Source organism: Asterias amurensis, chromosome 18 (assembly GCF_032118995.1).
Source record: "Asterias amurensis chromosome 18, ASM3211899v1".
NCBI lineage: Eukaryota > Metazoa > Echinodermata > Asteroidea > Forcipulatida > Asteriidae > Asterias > Asterias amurensis.
In genome coordinates this window covers 437,184-461,704 of record NC_092665.1, presented here as the reverse complement: position 1 = coordinate 461,704, position 24,521 = coordinate 437,184, and the positions used below count along the sequence as shown (strand labels likewise).

Sequence of the window (24,521 nt, the reverse complement as noted above, 5' to 3'; positions counted from 1 at the left end):
AAAAAGAGAAGGGGTTCGAAAATACTGAATGTTAAAGCAGCTTGAGCATCACTGAGTGACGCAAATGAGCGCTATAAGAAGCCACTGTGATTATAATTATTAGCTCTAGCTACTGGGCAACCTTGGTGGTCTAGTTGGTAAAGGTCTGCTCTAGGTTGGCAAAGGTCGTGGGTTCATATCCCACACTAGTAATACCCTGTGTCATAAGAGAAGGTGAACACCCATACACCATTCTGAATAAATGTGTATGACACAATGCTAGGGTTCACTCATCTGGAGGTTGCTATGCAAAAGCTTGTCCCAAACCATTTGACATAGCAACTGTCTCAATGTAGGCGGTACATTGTGACTAAGCAAGTCATTGTACCAGAAATTTTTCTAATCAAACTCGCAATTTAATTGTCCTTTACTGTGCGTAGATATCCTGTAGTCATAGTAACCATACATGAACACAGAAACAGCCTTGACAAACCCCGGATAATCAAGAGAGATTAACAGCCAGAGCAATTTTATTTTTTGTTCATAATAAATGAAATTTGCCGAGCAGGGCAGGCAGTGGAAACAAAATAGGGTCTCTTAATACATGTATGGTAAAAACTTTGAACCAACAACTTTGCTGAGTAAGGAAACAGAAGAGAAAGAAAAAAAAACACACACAAATATTACTGTTTTATGTTCGATGACTGTAAACTTTTGTGATTAAAAAAATATAATCAAAAACTAAAACACAAGTGTTCGTGTTTTGCGTTCGCCTTCAGAGATTATCATTTCAGCCAGACATATGGAAATCTTGAAAACCTACTTACAATCAGGGAGTGATAATATTACCTGAAACATAAGCACATTGTTAGCCCGCAGCGCTGGCTTTAGACTTCGGCGCAGTCTAATATTTCATACAATTTCATTTGGTGCTTATTCAATAACGTATGTAGAGTGACATTTAATCTACATCCAGTGCTGTCGAATAGGGACTTATTGTCCTTCGCTCGGCACGTATGAATTTACCTACCTCAGCAAATTACGCCGATAAATTTGATCTTACTGGCAGTACTTGGATAATAAAATATGAGATGACGATAGTATGGGGAGGAATTAGAACCGACAATTTGATAACTTCGTGGTCTGGAGTTTGGTTGGATTTGAGATTCAGCATTTTTTTTGTTTAAGAAGGAATATAAGTAAGTGTTCAATGTTGTTTTTTTTTTTTCCTGAGTACTTTACAAAAAGTCTTAATAAAATAAGAGATGACAACAGTTTGGGGAGAAACAGTCTGGACAATTTGATTACTTCATGGTTTTAAGTTTGTTTGGATTTGAGATTCAGCATTTTTTTTTTCAATAAAGAAAGAAATTACTGTTCTTGTTTTTTTTTTTTTTTTCGAAATTCTTTCTAAACAGAAAGAACACAATTAAAACCGTCAAGTAACAGTTGGACAAGTTTTGAGCGTGCTGCCTTTAATCATATCAAAAGTTGATAAAATCAGACAGTGCAAAACCACCACTAGAGAGTCAGCTTTGATGTTTTCTTCCATTGGAATTAACCTTCACAAGTTAAGTTTTGTTGTATATAATTATACATTTACGTTAAAACAATGCACTAACTCCAAAAACCAAAGGTATAAAAAACACATGAAGCCTTTAACAAACAAAACTGCACAACTTCTTAGAGGGTCAGGGGTCAAACTTTGTACCTGATTGGTCTGAGTACCGTTAAGAACATTGAAACGACTGGTAGTAGAAGAAACTGGCGCCCTAAAACCCATTCTGTGATGGTCGTTACCCTTGAAGTTAAATCCCTAGGATTGGGAGGAAGTTCCGCGTGATTGCTAGGGAAGGAGCCTATTAAGTAAGGCCTCACAGCTGAATGGGTTAAAGTGGGCGTGCTTATTGCATCAGAGCAGTTTGTTTGGGTGCTACTGGGTGGGCTACATGAGGGTGCTTGGTTGGACTGGGTGAGACTGGGCTCACTGTATGATGAATCAATACGTAGGTGGGTGCCAGTGGGTGGGCTATATGAGGGTGCTGGAATGGACTGGGTGAGACTGGGCTCACTGTATGATGAATCAATACGTAGGTGGGTGCCAGTGGGTGGGCTACATGAGGGTGCTGGATTGGACTGGGTGAGACTGGGCTCACTGTATGATGAATCAATACGTAGGTGGGTGCCAGTGGGTGGGCTATATGAGGGTGCTGGAATGGACTGGGTGAGACTGGGCTCACTGTATGATGAATCAATACGTAGGTGGGTGCCAGTGGGCTCAACATCCAATATGGCAGTGTCCAATCCAGCATTTCTTGGTTTGTCATCCGCTACGTACAATTCCTCATGTTCACAATCTAAATCCACTTTGAAAGAACAATCTGTTTCTCTACACTCCGAGGGTGTGATCACCGAAGGCTCCTCCTCCTCGATGGGTGTGTCCCCTCCTCTAATAGGCGTGGCTTCCTCTGCTTGAAGCTCCGAGCTGAGGGTGTCCCGTGGGCTTGGTGAGGAACATGATTCCGTGGTTTCCACGGCAACCTCTTGTAGGAACTCGTTCGGTTCTGAAGAGGTTGGCATGATGGTTTAATAATCGATGAAAAGACCTGACGGGGAAAACAAATTCCGAGGAAGACAAATTCAAATTGGCATTCAATACAAACATGATTCAAATAATTGGTTTTGGGGTTCTGTTCAGTATCACACGCAATATAAGGAAAACATTGTCAATACTCTGAAAGACCCCCCCCCCCCCTCCATCTTGCACACAAAAGTACCATCCCCTCCTCTTCCCCTAACTCTAAGTGGTCTAACTGGCTAGTTCAGTGTTGGAGAGCATTCCTAGTGAATTTAGACCGTGGAAACATCTGACAGATTAGTGCCATGAAAAGCTAACTGGTCCTACTAGGTAGTCAAAAATAAAAATAAATTAAGGGCTAACCCTTCTGTTAACCCTCACCCCCTATCATCAATTGTTGATCATTATACCCTTTGAATTTGGCGCCAGCCAGCTTCCTTCTAATCATAAACCCATTGTCAATAAACAGATTACCAATAATCAATACCCTATTGATAAATATTGATAAAGCTCTCTGAAATCAATAGATCTTTTTTTTACAAAAGCCGTCAACATCAAACTTAGGATGGGTTCAACGCGTCCTACGCCTTAGACAGTTTGATATATGGAACTTAACTCGTTCTAAAGTTCATAGATTAATCCCAAGTTAGGAAGTGTTTGGTGAAATCGATGGCAGAACCCTTAACTGCTCGGCTGTGACACACAACATGCACATTTAATTTAATATTTGGCTTTCTGTAAATTTATGCAGCCAATAGTTTGGACAGCTGTAACACATTGGAGCACAGACTCAACACACTGGTCCATACACCACCAACCACTTTGTATGCTTTGCACAAATAAATGCCATTTTTTCCACAACAATTAATTACCATGCATAGGCCTACAATGACTGGAAGTAAATGTACAGTTAACAGGCCGGGTACTTCACAGAGGCAACAAAGACAACTGCCTCCATGCCCCTGGTCATTGCCTTGGTGCCCTTGAAATGATCCAGTAGAAATTTACACAAGTTCTTCATACGGTGCCATCAAGGCGAAAATGTCTTGGTGCCCATGGGTTGCCGCTTCAAACACAAAGTATACATACCTGAGCTATCGTTGTAAATACACTAAATCCATTAGGCCTAAAGTAAGACTTGAAGCTGTTCCTGCATGAGGCTTACAGACTGTGCGAGCTTTGCACGTATTCCAACATTGGGACCTCTTTGCTCCCACATACATTGCAGAGGAGGACATAAACTCTGCACTATAATGGGTACCTATGTTCAAATATACGCAAGACGTGCATAGTCTATTTCCTGTGTCTCAAAATAACTAGTGAGTTACATCCTACGCTAAAATGTCAAGCTAAATTAATGCTTTAAATATTATGACGTTACTCTATTAAGGTGACGAGTATGATGAGTTTGACGAGTATGTTACGTACATAGTAGATTTGTTACAAACATACAGTTGCTGGTATTAGTTAAAAGTGTTAATAATAATAATATTAAAATAGTAACCATTAAAACTTCTAAAGCGCCATCTATCTAAGACTAAACTTATTCTGATGTGAATAGAATAACAAAAATTAAATAAAAAAAACAGCGGCTAGAGTAACAACAAAGATTACAAATGTTTAAAGTGAAATGGTATTCCAAATGGTATTTGGGTGGTGAGTTGGCAGAGTGGTATTATTCTTCGCCTTCCACCTCTAGGACCCCAGTTCGAATCAGATAAGAGCACTAGGCCTACATAATTGGCTTTTCAGTCTGCGGTGGGTTTTTCCCTGAAACAATTCTCTTCTGGTTTCCTTCCACATCTCAAACTGAAACTTCCTTCCTTGTCTTCTACCCAAGGGTTCTTGGCTAGTGCAGTGGTTAAGTTTGCTTTTCTGAGAGTCCTCGACTTCACAACCAGCATGATCACAATTAAATACATGAGAGACTTTGAAGGACTCTAGGTGGCCACAAACTTACCAGGTAAATCCGTTGTTGATGAAAATGTGCGCTTGTTACCCGGTACCTCTGCTGCCACCTAGAGTCCCGAATTTTCCTATTTAGACCAACCTTGATAAAACTCTACACGACTTGCCACTAAAGTCACGTCTCACAACACTTTCAATATATAATAATCTCCACACAGCTGAGGACATTTCGTTCACAGGCCAAACATCTTTCCAGAATAACATCATTTCAGGACCCAAACTGCCAACCTCACCAACTGTCAAAGCTCTTTGAATTATAAGAAACACCGTCAGTTCAATAGACCTCCATGGCTTCTCCTTTAAGAAATGCAAATTGGAAGACGGTGCAGACCAATCAGAATCAAATTCATGGTTATTCATTGCAACCAATCTCAATCAGACCAATAAGCTGCAGTTAGAAAATTAAAACACTAAGTAAAAACCCTGGACTGATTATTCCCATACATTACAGATTAAACGCCAGTTTGATGAATATTCATCAGTGCCTAAACGCACAACCAATCATTTCCTCAGAAAGAATACAACCAATTGATTATTCAACAGCAAAACATGAATATTCAGTAGGGCCTTGACTTTACGGACCAATCAGAGTTCTTTACTATAGATCTTTTTTAGCAATTGTAGCAGATGGTCATGTCCACACAGGCTGGAGGGTTCCCTTTGTTATCCTAGTGGTCAAGTGGTCAATAGTTCATTGATCTTTAGAGATGAGCATTACCTAAAGCTGTAGGAGGCCTAATCCAGATTAAGTCAGGGAACACAACTGGATTACATTAACTGTGTACAGTTATAGGACTACCTACACATAGTGCTATTAGACACTTAAAGGCACTGGACACCTTTGTCAATCAAAATAACAGTCTTCTCACTTGGTGTATCTCAACATATGCACAAAAAACAACCGTTGAAAATGTTGACTTAATTGGTCAACAAAGTTCCAAGAGCTTAATGAAAGAAACAACACCCTTAATTTGTTACTTTGTGTTTTTTCAGATGCCTAAAAAAAAGGCTTCAGGCATGAAGTCTTGTCGAGAGTAGGAAATTACCTCTTTCTAAACACTTCATGTTACTCTAGATGAAGCTGTTAATACATACTTCTCCAAACCCCCCAAAAAAACTTACAAACAAAAGCTGGCCAAGCTGGTCATCGTTCCTGACTTAGCTACAAAGTCATTTGTTAAAGAGCCAGAAAACGCATTAAAACTGACTGGTGTTTGAATGAGACTTTAGTTCATTTGAAGCCATACTTTGTTATCCAGTGTAAAGATGATATTTTGAAGCAATTAAATATTCAAAAACTGAACTTTTGGGTGGGGAAGGGTGGACTAGAACAGTTTTTTAAAATATAGACTCAGCAGACTTCATTTGTGAATGAGAAGGAAGGTACCAACGTTAATGGTGTCCTTTATTTTGATCGCCTCACCCCCCCCCCCCAGTTTATCGCAATAACCCTGAACCAATTAACAACTTCCTTAACCAGTGTCATTCACCTTGATACTCTGATATCATGGGTAGTTCACAGAAGCCATTTCCTTTAAAAAAATACGTGATGAGAATCAAAGGGCCATATTGAATACACAGCTTGGATTCGGCTACAGGTTTTGTTCTCTGGTCTGAAACCATGAGCGCGTACAAAAACATGCGTAATGGGGGACTTTTGAACGGTCCTTTTTCACAGTTTTGCGCGCTCAGACCTACGTGCGCAATACTGAGCATGTGCGCGCACGCTAAGAGCTTCACAAAAGGACCATTATGTCTGCTGCCGCCAGCCTCTCAGAAGTATCCCATTGTCGAAACAACTGCGAGCGCCAAGCTAGCCCGAGCTGAATCTGGAGCTGAAGATGTGATTTCGTAAAGAGCCATGCTTGTGTTGAAATAGTCCAGTACCTCAACAGAGGTTACCTGACTGGCCTTTAGGCCTCAGTTATCTTAAACCTTGACCAGATAGATCCAGTTGACTTTCCTAAGCTTTGATTAAAACGTGATTCATGATCATTGACAATATTATAGATTAGACAATGACTTTTGTTGTATATCACCCAAGGATAATTGTACCACAGTATACTGTTCTTGAAAATAAAGTGGCTTTCGGTCGGGGCGTCTACACACAATCCTTGAACTAAAAGACTTACAAATCTACGTTCAAATAAATTTCCTCTGAAAACGCTGTGTGTTCTTGTCTAACAAAAGGATGTGACTTTTAGGTCAAAGGAAATTCTTTTGAACATAAAAACTTAAGGAATGCTCTGAACTTTTAGTACATGGCCAGACAAAAAAGTGGGGGAAAAATACATTTAAAAAAAAAAAAAAAAAATGGATTTGAATTATCGAAGCTATTAGGTTCCAATGCATAACAAATAAAAAAGTGTAGCTTGAATAAAAAAAAAAAAACAATGAAAGAAAAAAAACCATCATACACTGTCTAGGCCCATATATAAAATACTAGGCCCAAATAAATAAAATTACTAATCAACTAATCAACTAAAATTACTAATCAACTAATCAATAAATCAATAAATTAATACTCAATCAATCAATCAATCAATCAATCAATCAATCAATCAATCAATCAATCAATCAATCAATTCTTCAAACAAAAGGTTACTTTTAGACTGGGTTTTGTTTAAAAGCTATCAAAAACGCACACTGTACTGACCGACTGACGACTTGGCTAGGGTGCAATTGACTTAACCAGCTTTTTAATTTTCTTGTTTCACTGCCACAGAACAACTTAATTCAACTGAAGCCCCTACCAGTCACCCCAGTGGCTTTTATATTGTCTGGAGTAGCTCAGCAAGGACAAGGTTGTTGCTGTTGATGTTGTTTACCACGTACTTGACACTTGTAAACAAGTGAAGACATCTTACAGGCTGCCAGGACTAATGTTGTTTACATTAGCTCATTGTTTGCATCTAGGGCATCATGTATGTCAATACCATTGTGTTACATTGGACAAGAAAGAAATGACCCTGTCTTTTGTTACAGTAATCTGAATCAATAATCTTGAAGAGGGTAGGGACATCACAAGGGTCTGTCTTGTGCAGGAGGGTGTTTCTTTATCATGTTAATTACCAAGGTCTAGAAGAAGGCCATAGTATTAGTAAGGTAAGCCTGGGCGAATAGTGCAACTTTTGACTGCCTAGTCGAATTGCAACTACCATTAATAGTGCCGCCACAACTAATACAAAACAAGGTGAACCAAGGCCAAGACCAATGGCACTGGCTGCAATGGCTTCTTTGGCCTGTGTTTCAGGCCTGTGTTTCAGGCCTGTGTTTCAGGCCTGTGTTTCAGGCCTGTGTTTCAGGCCTGTGTTTCAGGCCTGTGTTTCAGGCCTGTGTTTCAGGCCTGTGTTTCAGGCCTGTGTTTCAGGCCTGTGTTTCAGGCCTGTGTTTCAGGCCTGTGTTTCAGGCCTGTGTTTCAGGCCTGTGTTTCAGGCCTGTGTTTCAGGCCTGTGTTTCAGGCCTGTGTTTCAGGCCTGTGTTTCAGGCCTGTGTTTCAGGCCTGTGTTTCAGGCCTGTGTTTCAGGCCTGTGTTTCAGGCCTGTGTTTCAGGCCTGTGTTTCAGGCCTGTGTTTCAGGCCTGTGTTTCAGGCCTGTGTTTCAGGCCTGTGTTTCAGGCCTGTGTTTCAGGCCTGTGTTTCAGGCCTGTGTTTCAGGCCTGTGTTTCAGGCCTGTGTTTCAGGCCTGTGTTTCAGGCCTGTGTTTCAGGCCTGTGTTTCAGGCCTGTGTTTCAGGCCTGTGTTTCAGGCCTGTGTTTCAGGCCTGTGTTTCAGGCCTGTGTTTCAGGCCTGTGTTTCAGGCCTGTGTTTCAGGCCTGTGTTTCAGGCCTGTGTTTCAGGCCTGTGTTTCAGGCCTGTGTTTCAGGCCTGTGTTTCAGGCCTGTGTTTCAGGCCTGTGTTTCAGGCCTGTGTTTCAGGCCTGTGTTTCAGGCCTGTGTTTCAGGCCTGTGTTTCAGGCCTGTGTTTCAGGCCTGTGTTTCAGGCCTGTGTTTCAGGCCTGTGTTTCAGGCCTGTGTTTCAGGCCTGTGTTTCAGGCCTGTGTTTCAGGCCTGTGTTTCAGGCCTGTGTTTCAGGCCTGAGTTTCAGACCTGGAAATTGGTTTTTGAGTGTGTGAATGTAACTTTATGACTAGACTTGCTTAAAAACCTGGGCTACTGAAACCATGGAGGTAAAAATATCTCCATCCATACTAAAACTTCCTGGGGGCATTGCAAGTAATAGGCACAATTTATTAACTAACTTTGTGGACTGCGTGACAAAACACAAACAAAATAAGCCAAATGCACAAGGCCTGTATATGCCCCAAAAAAGAAGGAAATGCTTGAGGTTGTACAAATACTTCTCTGACAGTATAAGTTCTGACACTTACCCCGAGTTCAAACCCCAGGGAATGATACATTTGTCTGAGTATCTGGTTTTGAAAACCTCTGGGCATCCCTAAGAACTGAAGGAAATGCGAGACCTTGTTAACGATTTCTTCAAATCAATTCTTCAACTCAATAAACAAATCCATAGATTTGTGACAGGTACAGTCTCTGAATCAGGGTTGGGTAACATAGAAAAAAGGGGTACTTTGAAGGTGACTGTTTGCGTTTACGTCTGATGATGACATCATACATGAAGCGTCTGATTGGCCGATTGAAACCATACAACATCCGTTCCTTACACTGGCTGGTAGCTGGGGTAGCATTGTGTATTTTCTATAGCTTCAACATTGGATCAAGTTTAGAATGTTCAGTGAAGCATGTGAGAAAACACACAAAAGGGGGATTTTAATGAAATGTTGCGAAATAAACCACCAGTTCTGACCTTGTTTCTCCCATCAGGAAGTTTGAGCATTACCCGTACTGCTTTGCAAAGACCCACTAAAGCTTTATTCTACATACTGCATCTCTTTGGAACTCCTTGCCTGGCGCATGTTTCCCTCCATCCTACAAATACAATCTAGATTGTTTTAAGAGAAACATCAATTCCTTCCTCCAGCTCCCTCAAGTTATGATCATTTTTATTTATTTATTTATTTTATTTTATTTCAAATCTTTAGACATACACAATGATTACAAGTTAGACAGGGGCTGTCATGGTTAAAAAACAAAAGCATAAAAAATGTCATCTAGAGATGTGTAAAACCAGACCCCTGCCAATGAAAAATATACAAATAAAAATATCATCAGGTCTGATACTTCACAGAGGCGACAAAGGCAGTTGCATCCATGCCCCCTGATCATTGCCTTGGTGCCTTCGAAATGCTCCCCAGTAGAAATTTACAATTTCCTCTAGGGTGCCCTTTACCAAAACAAAGCCTACAGGGGGATTCATGATGTTCCTCTCTTAGCCCCTTAATTACCAGGAGTGGCTTTTATTAGCCTTGTTTTGGGAGAGCTTGGGGGTTCCACAATCTACCACAGTTTAAGAAACTTGTAAACATCTCAGAGGTCATCCGATCTTGATGAGTAAGAATCAATATTAGGAATCCATTGAATTGTGAAAGGTATCGGATTGGTGCCCACTGGAGAGAGGGAGGGAGAGGGTGACGTCAACTACAAACAGAATCTTGGAGGTCACTTTTTGTGTTTACGTACGCTGATACGTCATGACTCATGAATGTTTGATTAAAGGGAACCTCTATACATCCCAGAGGCCATTGGGAGGAAACTTTAGACAAGGCCTTGATCAAACGGAGCATGAATCAATACAGAATCTATAGAATGGAATTCAATAGAGGCTGGCTGGTGGCTCCAGGTATGGGTAGCAATGAAACAAGATGAGCTCGGTAAAAATGAAGTTCTGGACAAGCTTGAATCAGGCGATGTTAAACTAAGTTACACTTCTCCCAGAGGTCAGAGAAAGACAACTTTGATCAGGCAAACGGAAGAACTTGAGAGTTGTTCTCATAAACCATCGTAAAGGAAATAGGTCTCCAACTCAAAACATAGCTCTACATATACCTTGCAGGACAAAGTACTGACCGCTTTGATATACCCTTAACTAAACTGAACTAATTGACCAAACAAAATCTAACCAATGAACAGCCTCTAAAATTCTTTCGACCACATTGGTTCTGGAATATCAAATACAAGTTTACAAACTAACTTAGGCCACGAGGTACACTGTATTTCTAACTCTAAGCTTAGGCCTACCAAAACAAAAACGCAAACTGTAACAAAAACTGTTAAAGTGTGACTTACCCTTATTCTCGTTACTCCTTGAAACACTACTCTCTGATGTTAAGAACTCTGTAGAGATGTTCTTTTGTTAGTCAGCACTCCTCAACGATCCTTTGTTCTGGGCTTCTTTGTTTAAAAGCTCGCCCATTGTTTGATCATTATGCCCCTAGCTTAATTTTGGACTGTGTGTTTTCCTTTCTTCTTAGGATGTCTATTTGATTCTTTTAAAGGTATTTATCTCCAGATGGGGTATTTCCTATCTTAGGGAAGTAAGTTTAATCAAATTACCAAACAAAACGAGGTGTAATTTGAGAGTAATTGGTCATGTTGCAACCAATGTCTTATTGTCTGCAGCACCCTGCTGGGGTCTGGTTTCATAGAGTTGCTTTACGGCACAAAACAGCAGTAAGCACAGAGCAATTTTACTTAGTACCAGAATAAGTTTACCAGCCAAAATCCCATCACATGTACAGTATTGTCTGTGAAAGGTGAAAAGGTTGCCTGTGGGCATCAAAATTCGACTTATTTTGTTGTAACTTACAAAAGCCTTTGTTTTACTTACGTAGTATGTCTACATGTTCCGCTTTGACAACCAAGTCAGATCAATTCTATGCCAACCCTGGACATTCACAACAATGAAGTGTACAATTTTACAGTATTTGTCATCATTTTGCTAGCCAACTTTACATAACCCGGATACTAGGCAAAGTTAACTACCTCAAACCAATGCACACAAATTGTGGAATGAAACTTCCTAACAGAACCAAACATAATAGTTATAGGTGCGAAAAATTTTCTTTTTCTTTTGCAGCACAATTTTTTCACCCTACAATTTCAAGGTTGCCAGCATTAGGCCTATACATGACAATGTATTTTGATCCTTTGAAAGGCAAAAAATTCAATGCAATTTACAATGGAACTCTAGGACTCAGACTTTACAATGGACTGCAAGCCCAAGGCAACCCAAGGCCAGCTATTTTAAAGGCAGTGGACACTATCCGTAATTACTCAAAATTATTATTAGCCTAAAACCTCACTTGGTAACGAGTAATGGGTAGAGGTTGATGGTATAAAACATTGTGAAAAAAGGCTCTCTCTGAAATGGGGTAGTTTTCGAGAAAGAAGTATTTTTCCAAGAACTTGATTTGGAGACCCCAAGTTTAGAATTTGAGGTCTCAAAATCAAGCATTTGAAAGAACACAACTTTGTGTGACAAGGGTGTTTTTTCTTTTATTATTATCTCGCAACTTCGATGACAAATTGAGTTCAAATTTTCACCAGGTTTGTTATTTTATGCATATGTTGACAATTACCAATAGTGTCCAGTGTCTTTAATCCCCCGCCAGAAAACTGAACTGAAAAAGTCAGCAGGCCTTGTCTGTTTCTCAATTGAATAATAGAATAACAACTCACTGTGCAATATCTTTAAAAAAGAAAAGTCTACTTTGTGTCTAGTACCAGACTGGTAAATACTATTGATGCTTACAAAAAAAAAAAATGCAAATAAATAAATTGAACCTTTTGTGAAATAAATTCTGGTCCAGTAAAAACAGTGAGCTACCCCAAATAGAATTTTACTTCCGTTTTGAGCTGAACCCTAAATCCGCCTTCATGTTATTGTGTTGCTCGAGCTGTGGATTTATAAATGTCTCGTGATAGGGTACACCGTTGTACCATTGTGCCATCAGTACTGTACAACAAGCTAGGTGTTTTAGCACCTTCCACATAATGTGATAGGATGTTTGCTGTAAAAAACAACCTGAACTATGAAAAGCGTGAAAGCTTGCGAGCGCATAGCATGAAAGCCTTGACACAAAAGCTTTTAAAGTGTGAACCTGCTCGTCTTTAAGAGAATGGTTTCTTATAGTTTATAGTTTATAGTAAAGTTTCTTTCAAAGAAACTTGTTGCTCAAATATTGGAGCACTGAAGCTGCAAGTGCAATAGTTGCGATACATAACCCTCCTGCCGACGGCAGGCTTCGGCTCCGCGGTCGGCAGGAGGGTTACGTTTTCGCAACTACAAGTGCAATACCTACAAAACTACCAGTACATAATATGCAAAGTGCAACAATTATTATCAACTTGGAGTGATTAGTGGGAAAAGTTTCCGTATGGCGCCACCACTTTTTCATTCGATATGAAATAATATAGTATCTAATTTACCTCAATGAGATATCCCTTTTTGTAAAAATGAGTGAAAAAGTGGTGGCGCCATACGGAAAGTTATCCAAATTAGTGTTCCAACCAGCAAGTGCCCTCAATGGCCACAGACAAACATTCAAGCCATCGTTAGTCCTACCCCTTTACAAACTGACCATGACTCGAGGATTAATTTCAATGCAAATGGCGACTTTAGTTGACCTTTGTCCTTCCTTTATGAGTTGACTGTGCTCTATACCCTGCTTTTAAAGCCAAACATTGACTTTTTAAAGACCAAGATAACACAAACAAAAACACGCAAGCCTGAGCACACAAAGGACAAGCTGACCCAATAGGTGTCTGCGTAATGCTAACATATTTATAAGCTGACCGTTTTTTTCAATATTTATAAAGCTTTCTACTGGAAAGAGGAAAACAAAATGTAGCGCTTTAAATGACTAACTTAACTAGTACGAATAAATAATCTGATTCGGAGCTTTGTTACAAAGAGAACAAAGACTGTGATCTTTCTATGTCTTATTTATGACTCTGAGTCTGATTTTCTGAGGAGTAAGATACAAAACAAGAATGTTTAAATCCGTAATATTGAATAGGCCAATTTGATTGTTTTATTTTGTTAATGAATTACAGATAATCAAAATCAAAGTGCCAGCCACATACACAACAAACAGTGGCTGAGTGTCAGTGAAGTGAATGTTTATGGGCCTATGGTCTAGGTTTAGGAATTGTTGGATTATTCCGTTCAATTCTATTAAATAGTACCTCAATCAAAGTCTGACAAACATTCGATTCGAAGGGACGAGCAGAGTAAATATAAACACTGGCTGTATGAATGATGACATTAAATCTATTAAGGGTTGATTGTTGTCCAAACAAATTACTGAAAAGTAATCAGGTGCCTTTTCAGAAAATTTATAAACAAAAGAGAAAAAGTACTCAGTAACTCACCACTTTCATTTTTTACGCCATCATCATCAAGACAAAACAGCACACAGTTGAAACGCAGTCGTCCAAACTCGCCTCTAAACCTCAATACCAAATCTCTTTCCGTGTCACAACCATACTTCCTCGGTACTTGGAACTCAAATACCTATCAAATCTCGCTTTTATTTACCCATAGTGGTCGAATCCGGATGATTTTGCTTTTTTCCTTTCAGTTTCATTCACGGTCAGCGGACAATTTAAGGTCAACATTGTTGTTTTTTGTCCTTGTCTTTTTCCCCCATGTCATAAACTGACAGTAGATGGCGCTCTTTCACTTTTCGCAAGAGAATCGTTTGTTGAAGCCCAATAAAGTTTCTCAGGGAACTATTAAAGTCACCTGGAAATGGTATTTTTTCAAAATAAAGCTTTTGTCACTAATATAATGTGTTTTGATGAGTGGAATGTGAATAAACAGTTAACTAAGGTTTTAAAAAATCAGTTCTTATGTTATTTACAAATTTAAGAGTAGACCCCGACCCGAGAGGGCGCTGTTCGTGACGTCATCGAGGCAGACTTTGCCTGTAATGCGTAGAGTAAACATTATTGAAAAGTACATGTGCGGACCAAGTCGTGAGTTTGTACGTTTCAAAAAAAAAAATTCCGGCAATGCCGACCAGGTGTATTGCTGTTGAATGCAGAAAAACACTTTTTGAAATGTACCAACTCACGACTTGGACGTACACGTACTTTGCACGTGTGTTTACTATACGCATTGCAGGCAAAGTCTGCCTCGATTGACGTCACAAAAGGGGTAGGCGGAGTCAGCCCCCCAAACAACTTTATATATTTTTTAAACATATAAATCGTGACAAACAATTACGAAAAAAATTGTTTTATTGTTCGTAAGCATATACTCTTATGTTTGAAAGAAAAAAATATATATATTTCCAGGTGACTTTAAAGTATTATGGGCTTCAGTTTTTAGCTCCATTCTTTCGGTCACGTATTCTACTCCATGTTTCTGTGTTTATTATGTGGTGATTTCATCATTCCATCTCCTTGTCTGTCTTCCTCTAGTCTAGATCCACTTCTTTTCTTTCCAGTCCGTTGCTGTCTTGCGATGGGAGTCTGGGCCGTCTTGTGGCAGGTGAGATTCTCACCGCGGAGATAAAAATGTGTACAAACTTTTTTTGATAGCGCCCTCTTTTAAAAATCCTCTTCATGGCCACGATACGGCATGCGGAATTCCCTGGCACACCGCCCTGTATAAAATAATTAACAACAGTTAATTTCCTTGCTAAGCAAATCATGAGTTGGGCACCAGCCATAGCAATACTAGGATAACCTGAACATCTGATCTGACATTACACTTAGGGGCCCAGAATGAGTCTACAGCAATGCTAATCTAATGTAAATTGGGCTGGTAACCTGATTCTGCTAAGCAAAAATTTTGTCTTTAGCAAGTTTTTGTGCTTTGTTTACTAAAAAGAGGTAGTGACTGAATCGAGACTGACAGACTGACACTGAGTGGTTCAGTGTTATACCGCCCTCAACCATGGCAATACCGACTTCGAAAGCCTAGGCCTACTTAATAATAACCAGATTTGCAAGCGCCATTCCATCTAGATCGGGCGCTCAGCAACAGCAGGCATTGAAAAACAATTACAGAGTAAGTGGAAACATATATGGGATTTAAAGTGGTTTTTGAATGACGAAACAGTGTCCAGTGGGCAGTGTTCTGATGCGAGATGGTATACTGTCCCACAGTTGCGGGCCTGCAGTTGTGAAGGCTTTGTACTTAGCCTGAACATCAGCTGACGTCACACTTCCAAGGCCTACTCAGTGGATGTATACAACAACAATGGGGTGAACGAGGAGACCAAGCAAGTGGATCTGCTGTATGAAATCGACTGAGAAAACCTTTAAGTTGATCCATGTATTATAATGAAATGGTTTGGGTACTTTTTGTACAGCACAAAACACATTGTCAACAGATTTACATTGAACTTACACGGTTTGAAGATAATGCTGGTTTAGAAAGCTTAATAATTACTTGCTGAGGTGCTGTATTCGTTGGAAAGTTATTAAAATAATGTCACGAAAATAGTGTTCGTCATAGGAGACGAACATTATTTTAGCATGTACGCCTACAACGTATTCATTTTTACGCCCCTCTAATGAAACCGTTCTCAAAAACCTGACGACTAATGAAGCTGAAACTTCAACACGTGTTTATGTACCTTTTACTGTAAATGTGAAGTACTTTTATTTTGTTTTTCTTCTCCATTTTGGGGTTTTGAGGAAAAAAATAAAATAAATAAATTACATCGTCTTCATCCAGAGTGAGTAGTAGGGATTAGTGTCATGGCCCAAACATTCATCTATCTATACAAAATATCAGAACCCTTCAAATTCAAACTCTTCTTTGAGTTTCACCCCATAAATATACCTTTAAAAAAAAAAAAAAAACTGAAGCTACTTCTCGATATACATGCATGTTACAAGCGCTTTATACGTCAATTCCTTAATTCTATGAAGCCATTCGTGATTCGTTTACTATACCAACATAACGACCATCATGCCCCAGTTTTCGCCGTGGCCGTATTATTGTCATAACACGCTGTTAGATGTTCCCATAGTGGCCTTGAAAGAATCAGAAAGAAGATTGAAGAACAAAATAAGAAGAAGAATAAGAGAGATAGGGGGGGGGGGGGGACAAACAAGAAGAAAATAAAGAGGACAAAAGGAAGAAAACAGAAAGAGCTCTGCTCTACGAATTTCTTAAACCGCTGAGGAAAATATCAATAACATAAACTTAGTCTTCGGAGTAGCTTATTATTCCAAGTAGACCGGTAATTTTAGCGGTAATTTGGTTCGTATGGACGGGGGCACATCGCTCGCCGTGCTCCTCGTACAAATGTCACAAATTTGATGACGGGGTAAAAACAAGATGACTGCTGGAAATATCCCGTTCGTTACTGATAAAACAACATTCTTAATCTATATTTCGTAGACGTGCTATGGCCCTTTGCGAAACCACGGCTTCGGCTTTGGATTCGGCTTCAGGCTCCGTCCTCTTGTCTGAAGCCCTGAGCACGAACGCAAAGCACACACAATTGTCAAAACAACCGCGGGGCCAAGCTATAGCCTGAGTCGAATCTGGAGCCGAATCCGTTGTTTCGAAAAAGGCCTATAGTATAATAACATTCATTAATTATCAGCGGCATTCGTCTTGCTCCTTGTACGCAAGAGTGTGCACACATTGACGTGTACAAACTTGTAAGAGTAACCAGACTAGTTTTGTCTGCAAACCTCGCTTTCAAAGTGTAAGCGATCTTCCTGTTAGACAATGGAACTCTTGTTTTCAATTTCTCTAAAACCATCTGTCAGATAAATGATATTTGTTCTTTGGAAAGATCAAAGTTAAAACATGTAAATGGAGCCTTGTTTGACATTTTAGAACGCCCGTTTTCAAAAACACATTCAGACTTGTGGAGCTTTTTGTCCTTTTCTTCCCTTTGTCCCTGCACTTAATTAACAGTTTTCCCAAAAGACTTTGTATACATATAATTATTTTCTTATAGAGGACTCCAGCTTTAAGAATGCTACTTTTATGTTCCCTTTTTTGTTGTCTTGCCCTCGGGGTCCCCACAAGGTAGCAAAATGAGCACATCGAATGGTGTTGTGTGTGTTTGTTTTTAAAAATGGATTTCAAGAAGTTTACATGACAAGGGCACTGCTTCGTTCGAAAAAAATTACAGAGTCTGGTCAGTTTTGTTCTCAGATCGTGCGTTCTTGCTACTGTAAAACAAGGATAGGACAGAGACCGATGCTGCAACATTATTATTTTCCCCTCAATCGAGGTTTCAAGAGCTATCGCAGTCTAAAAAAGAGAGACATTTTCACACACGATTGGCAACAAGAAATGAAAGCTTTGCTTACATTTTGAAGTAGTTTTTTTATGGAGAGCTGAGAACGAACTTGAAAAGGCACGAGCTTTTGACCACGTCGCCGGTTTAATTTTCGTCCATTTTCTTGGCAATCATTAATAATTCAAGACAATTATCTCTCGAGGTCGGCTGCCCGGACGAGCCTTTTGGATGGCTCGGTCCAAACAAAACGATGATGGCCTGTCATTGAAATAAAACCAAAATACCCCGAAATCAAAAAGGTTTCAGATGTCACATCTCCACTCGGTTTTAATTTGTGATCTACACAAAGAGGCGCCATTAAGTAAATCCTATATGGATGTACAATACGTCGACCCCAAACCGCTCTATCTGTATACATCGCCTGTAGAGAAACGACCAAAACCCGCGTGGCACGTCAGCCGTTTTGAAACGAACCGGTTGCTAGGGCGAGTGTCAAATTTGGCGGGAAGACTGTTAAAAAGTTGCCGGCGAAGTATGTGTGGCTTGGGACATGGAGAGCGTCATGTGTTTACTGTGGCATTGTGTATATCGTGTTACAATATAATAGTAAGTCTACATGGTGTGAGCGATCGGGAACCAACGGGCGGGAACATTTCTGATTATTAAGCTAGTAAACATCGGTTTAGTGTCCCTGGTCTTTAACATTAAAGTCATGCACTCATTCTGGCTGAAGTATACGACTGATACATGTGTGTTGCTATACTTATTTTCTACTTTTATTTATTCATTAAACAGATTTATATTTAAATAAAATACAGTATGACACATTTGGTCATTGACTCGGAGTCCATTACGATGGGAAGTTTGTTTCAAACTGACGCAGGGATGTTGAATTTGAGTGATTCTTTTTTTATAGCATTGGATATTGCTCATTATACCAAGTAAGTTTTTATAGTATTTTGATTAATTACCAAAGGGGTGTCCAGTGCCTTTAAAACAAGTTTTGGGGTCAATCTGGTCAATTGTCGCTTCCGACACGGGAGATCTTAGAATGTAACAAAGGAAATTTAATGATGTTGGTTTTCCCATCAGCCAATTAAAAAACAAAATAAAAACAAAAACAGTAATTCAATATTACGTTTAAAATTGAATGTCTCATGGTTGTCAAATCAGCATTCAACATAGTACACAAGAGTAGTTAAGTATGTCAAACAAAGATAATTCAAATTCATTAGATTGCCAAGATCATTCATTCGTGAACGCCACTCAAAAGCCTGATCAACCATTCAATTTCATCAATTGCAAAATAGGTAATAAATATTCAACCGAAGAATTGCGAAAGTATAGTCTGGAATGGCTGTACAGGAAGAACGATGTGTGCGCGAAAACGAATGCTATAGTAGCTAACAAAGAAACTCTACTCTTATTGCATTTTATGTGAAATCATGCGTGCATTTGATTACGTTTTTGTTTACTGAATTGACCTGGAAAACCTACAATAAATACCTCCATTGTCCCCAAAGGAACTGCATTAATTAGATTTGAAAGCACACTACGCAGCTCTTGTGCAAAAAAACACAAGAAGAATTATTTAACAAGTTGTCATGCACCTGTTCTTTTCAGTACCTACCCAAAAGAGATTCTCACATCGGGCATGATACTTCACGGGGGCAACGAAGGCGATTGCCTTCATGCCCCAAGGTTGCCTTGAAATGCTCCTGGAAATGAACAATCCCCTAGAAGGTTGCCCCTTGCCAAGGACAAAATGCCTTGGTGTTTATGCCCTTTCAAAAAACGGAGCATAACATGCCTGTATCAACCATTTTGAGACAATGGTGGACACATTACTAGATAAAATTGTATGGTTTTGGTACAGTGTGCCCCCAAACCACACAGTGCTCTTTTTTATAGTGGCCACCATGTGAAAATTTAAACTCAATATTGTCGAAGTTGTGAGAGAATAAAGGAAGTAAAAAATACCCTTGTCGACTCTGTGTGCTTTCGGATGCTTGAATTCGAGACCTCAGCTGAGGTCTCGAATTCAATTCAACTAGTTTGAGATATGGTGGACTGACACAATACTATAACACTGTAAAGGTTTCGGTAAGTTTGTATGTATATACCCAAACCACACCGTAAACTCCTTTACCGTGCGAGCCACCATGCAACCAGGCTAATGGTGCTACGCGCAAACCTCACATAACCTAACGAAACACAATGAAAAAGAGTGAATCCGTAAAAAATACATAATTCCAAACACGAATCTGTCGTCGGGTCATTCAAACATCGGGTGCAGAAAAACCAGAGCGGGTGACTCATTTAGATTACTCGCCATGCTGCAAACTTTGCATCAATTTATCGAGAGACGATATGTTGCTTTACTGTTTTCCCCCGGTCATCAAAACTGACGAGTTGTTTGACATTTTTTGAAACCGTCCGAAACGGAGTCTACTCTTTTGTTCACAGTGACCGGAATTACACAGTAAAAGCTGAAGTTGTGTTTCCGTGGTAACGTCACGGTCTCAAAGATGAGGGTGTTTTGACTTAGACATCACCTAAAGGAAGAGGGAGGGAGGGGGGGGGGGGCATGACTCCTCTTTTCTTTCCCCAAGCTTGTGTGGGATAGATTACGAGGGTTGGGATGTGATGTGAAAAGGTAATACTCCGTCAATCGACGGCCGGCAACAAAAACTTTAATTTCGTGTCCTTCTTGATGGATTGAAAGTGATGTACATGTGTAGTGTTCAATTCTGAATACTAGGGTTAAACTTACAATATAGTCCCTTCGAACCTTAAAACAATCTCACATTATATTGTTCCAAGGCACTGGAAGCATTTGGCAAATTTCAAAAACCAGTATTCTCACCTGGTGTATCACATGCATTAAATAACAAATCTGTGAAAATTTGGACTCAATTGGTCGTCGAAGTCGCACGAGAGTAAAAAAAGAAAAACACCATCGTCTAAAAAAAAAAAAACACGTTACTTTAGAGGGAGCTGTTCCTCACAATGTTTTATACTACCAACAGCTCTCCATTGCTCGTCCAAGTAAGTGTTTTTGCTAAAAATTATTTAGAGTAATTAAGAATAGTGTCCAGTACCTTTAAAGTAACATGTATTGATTGGTTTTTGATAGATTGGAAGTGATATGTACACGTGTATTGTGTTGTTTCAATTCTGAATACTATGGTCAAACTTACAATAATATAGCCCCTTCGAACCTTTACACAGGCTTGCATTAGAGTGTTCAAAAGCACATGGCCAATTTGTGACAGCAGATGCAATGTCTGCATGCGTTAAGGACAAGGAATTCTTTGGACATTAATTTCTCTTGTGACAACATTGACCAAGAGAGCACAAAATTTGACCTATACGAGAAGTACACACCGCATGAACGGTAGCAGTTATTCTAAATAACGGTGCGTATATGATCGTAGATAAATCTTGTTGATCAACTTTTCTCACTGTAAGGGATGAAGTGGCAAAAAGATGATAAGAACCAAACAGTCAAAATTACAGAACTGTCTTCAAATTTCACTTTGGTTACCACGCTCCTCTCTGATTTTCTACGATAAGATAGAAATTGTGAGTGCAGGTATGACGTATTGGAGAGCGCTAAGTTAATTTATGATTTCGCGCCGTAACCGAAGACAAAATATTATGGTCAATACTTGCAGCCCGATTTGGGAACGGTCTATATTACAGCGAGTTGCTTGGCAGTACAAATGTTGCGGTGGACAACACAGGCATTTTGTTGATTTGTTTCTAATATTTGTTTTTCTTTCTACTGCTGCCATGGCATTTGATTTCGCCACAATTCCTACATTTGTCACGCCAATGAAGTTTGTTAACGGGCAGTCGATTACGGAAAGTACATAGTTAACGATTATCTATTCACTTTGTGCGATCAAATCTCAGTATATGTCATTTAAATGGTTTAGTTCTGTAAGAGACAGATTTCAAAAGCACTTAAAGAAACATGACCTCACAATAGTTCAATGTTTTTAGGAGTGCAAAGCGCAGCAAATTGACGCTGTAAATCACATCACCGATCGAAGTTCTCCATCCAATCGTGGCGTAGCTTAGATCTATACTAGGTGAAGCATACAATACAGAACAAGGCTTTTGATTGGCTATCCAGTCCCTAGCGTTTCAAATTGTAAATACAGGTGACTTTGGATATTGGCTCAGATATGATCTGTTGATTTAAAGCCACCTACCGTTTAATTCCGACATGATCTCCCCGTAGTGCCCTGAAACATAAACAACAAGAGCTGTCCACATATGTTTCGCTCCACATGTTTACACTAAGACCGAATACCCTCGCTTAAATTAAATCAAATTGTTCGTTAATGAAATATGGGCACGACATCGCATGGTGAAGACAGCCCGTATTTTCGGGGCATCGTCAATATTACAGTTGTTTTAACTTCTGTTAACCAGATTACATGGCCTAATTCACCGCCCCAACGTCTGTGCCCCGACTCGAACGCACATTTCGGCACAGTGCACGGACAGATGTTTTACCGTGCCGTGACGTCACTCTCTCATTTCGGCTGGAAACTGTTTTGGCACGGCGTGTTGTCGTCTGCTGGCAGTCGTTCGGAATGAGATTGGTAAAAATGGTTGTTGTTGTTTTCGTTGAAATCTCAACATGCCGCAAAGGAATATGGTTCATACGATTGCAAAATTCGTCCGCACTCTACAAATCAGTTAATGAAATTGAATTCTAGTTTAACCACTACCGTAATCAGCAGAGCATACTTTGACAGTTCAGTATTAAACATTCGTAATCTGAAACCATACATTTATTATTGATTTCATAATTTTACAAAATACTAGTGAAGCATTTCCAAGAAAACAAAACCAACTGAACCCCATTATAGACACTGGACACCTTGGGTAATTGTCAAAGACCAGACTTCTCACTTGGTGTATCTCAACATAATGCATAAAATAACAAACCTGTGGAAATTTGGACTCGATTGGTCGTCAAAGTTACGAGAGGAGAATGGCGAAAAACGCCCTTGTTGCACGCTTTCGGATGCCTGAAATAGGCTTTAGGGACTATGAAGTCTTTTAGAAATTACCTCTTTCTCAAAAACTACGTTACTTCAGAGGGAGGCGTGTCTGAAAATGTTTTATATTATCAAACTGTTTTTTATGCTAACAATTATTTTGAGTAATTGCCAGTAGTGCCCAGTGCCTGTTATAGACGAAATTAAACTGAACCATTATGTGTAAAAAGTACGGTCTTGAGTGTCTTTAAACAAAATAAAATGATTTGAAAACGAATCTTTACGAGAGAAATGAAATCATTATGTTCACGAAAAACGAAATTGAAATATCGAAGCTTTAAAGAAGCTCTCGTTTTAATGAGGTAAGGAAACATACGTAAATATAAATGAATGAAACTGAATTAAATAGATTGGGCTGAAATTTGAGCGTGGAAAAACCTGTAGGGTATAATTTTGCTATGATTCAAGGACATGGACTAGATCACGGGGTAGAATGTGTAGTCTTTACGAAGTGGGCATCGTTGTCTAAACATTCACCAGAGCAATAGATCTTATGCGGGCTCCATTTTATCTCCATCTTTATTGTCACAAACGCACGTAAGATGACGAAACTTCAGACCTGGTCCAAATTTCATAGCGTTGCTCAACAGTAAGCAATATTTCGTGTTAACTTGGCGAAAGAATTTGCCAAAACATAAGCGTATTTCACAGCAAGCAAATTAGGCGGCCATCTTGCGTACAGTAAGCAGGTTAAAGCCATTATACACTTTCGGAACAGAACAAAACAATAAAAGTTCTCTTGAAATTTTATTCCACTCTTTGAGAAAACATTAAAACAATTATCAGTTCTCGATAGCGAGAATTACGGATTTATTTTAGACACAATCCATGTCATGACACGGCGAAACGTGCGGAAACAAGGGTGGGTTTTCCCGTTAATTTCTCCCGACTACGATGACCGATTGATCCTAAATTTTCACAGGTTTGTTATTTTATATATAAGTTGTAATACACGAAGTGTTGGCCTTTGGACAATACTGTTTACCGAAAGTGTCCAATGGCTTTAAGCAACTGTGGCTTCAAGCAACTGTGTGAATATGGCCTAGCTATAAAAAAATTGCGTGGAGGCTTCGATGACAAATCGAGGTAAATTAACCAGAAAATCACACCTTCACGCCTCCCTGTTTTTAGATGACACGGCCTGGACCTCGATAAAGACAGATTTATGATCGTTACTTCATCTAGATATAATGACAAACAATTATTATTCCAAGATACAAAACGGAAATTGATCGCACGCCCCGCCAAAAACTACTCTCTCCCCATAAGTTTGATGTATGGGGCACCGTGTAATGGGGTATGGAAAAAATACGGTTGATCAATCAAATAATGGTGTGTTACCAAGTTCTCAGTTCTTTGCTTGCTTTGTGCAGTAAGGCGTTTTGTTTGTTTCAAGTTATGAATACCAATGGTGAATAAATTATCTATGACGTCAGATGTTTTCCCCCGAAAATACCAGCTTTCTGTTCAAGGGACTTTCAAAGAAAATCTGACAGTTAGTCTATGCAAGTTAAAGGCAGTGGACACTATTGGTATCTAGACTCAAAATAATTATTAGCACAAAACCTTTCTTGATTGCGAGTAATGGGGAGAGGTTGATGGTCTAAAACATTGTGAGAAACGGCTCGCTTTGAAGTGACGTAGTTTTCGAGAAAGAAGTAATTTTCCACGAATTTGAATTCGAGACCTCAGATTTAGAACTTGAGGTCTCGAAATCAATCATCTAAACGCACACATGCATCTTCGTGTGACAAGGGTGTTTTTTCTTTCATTATTATCTCGCAAGTTCGAAAACT

General features: G+C 39.5%; 1 protein-coding gene across 2 annotated transcripts in view; it reads right to left on the bottom strand.

The window, feature by feature from the left end:
- The window catches only part of LOC139950678 (protein dispatched homolog 3-like), a 29,647-nt gene extending 15,486 nt beyond the window's left edge, over positions 1 to 14,161 (bottom strand). Inside the window, exon 1 of one of the 2 annotated variants that reach the window (XM_071949468.1) lies at positions 13,800 to 14,161. The gene's annotated coding sequence lies outside the window, so the exon portion shown is untranslated. Of the gene's footprint in view, positions 1 to 11,253; positions 11,374 to 13,799 lie in introns of those variants that run through there. The other variant, XM_071949469.1, reaches the window with a different exon arrangement.
- Positions 14,162 to 24,521: the final 10,360 nt, after the last annotated feature.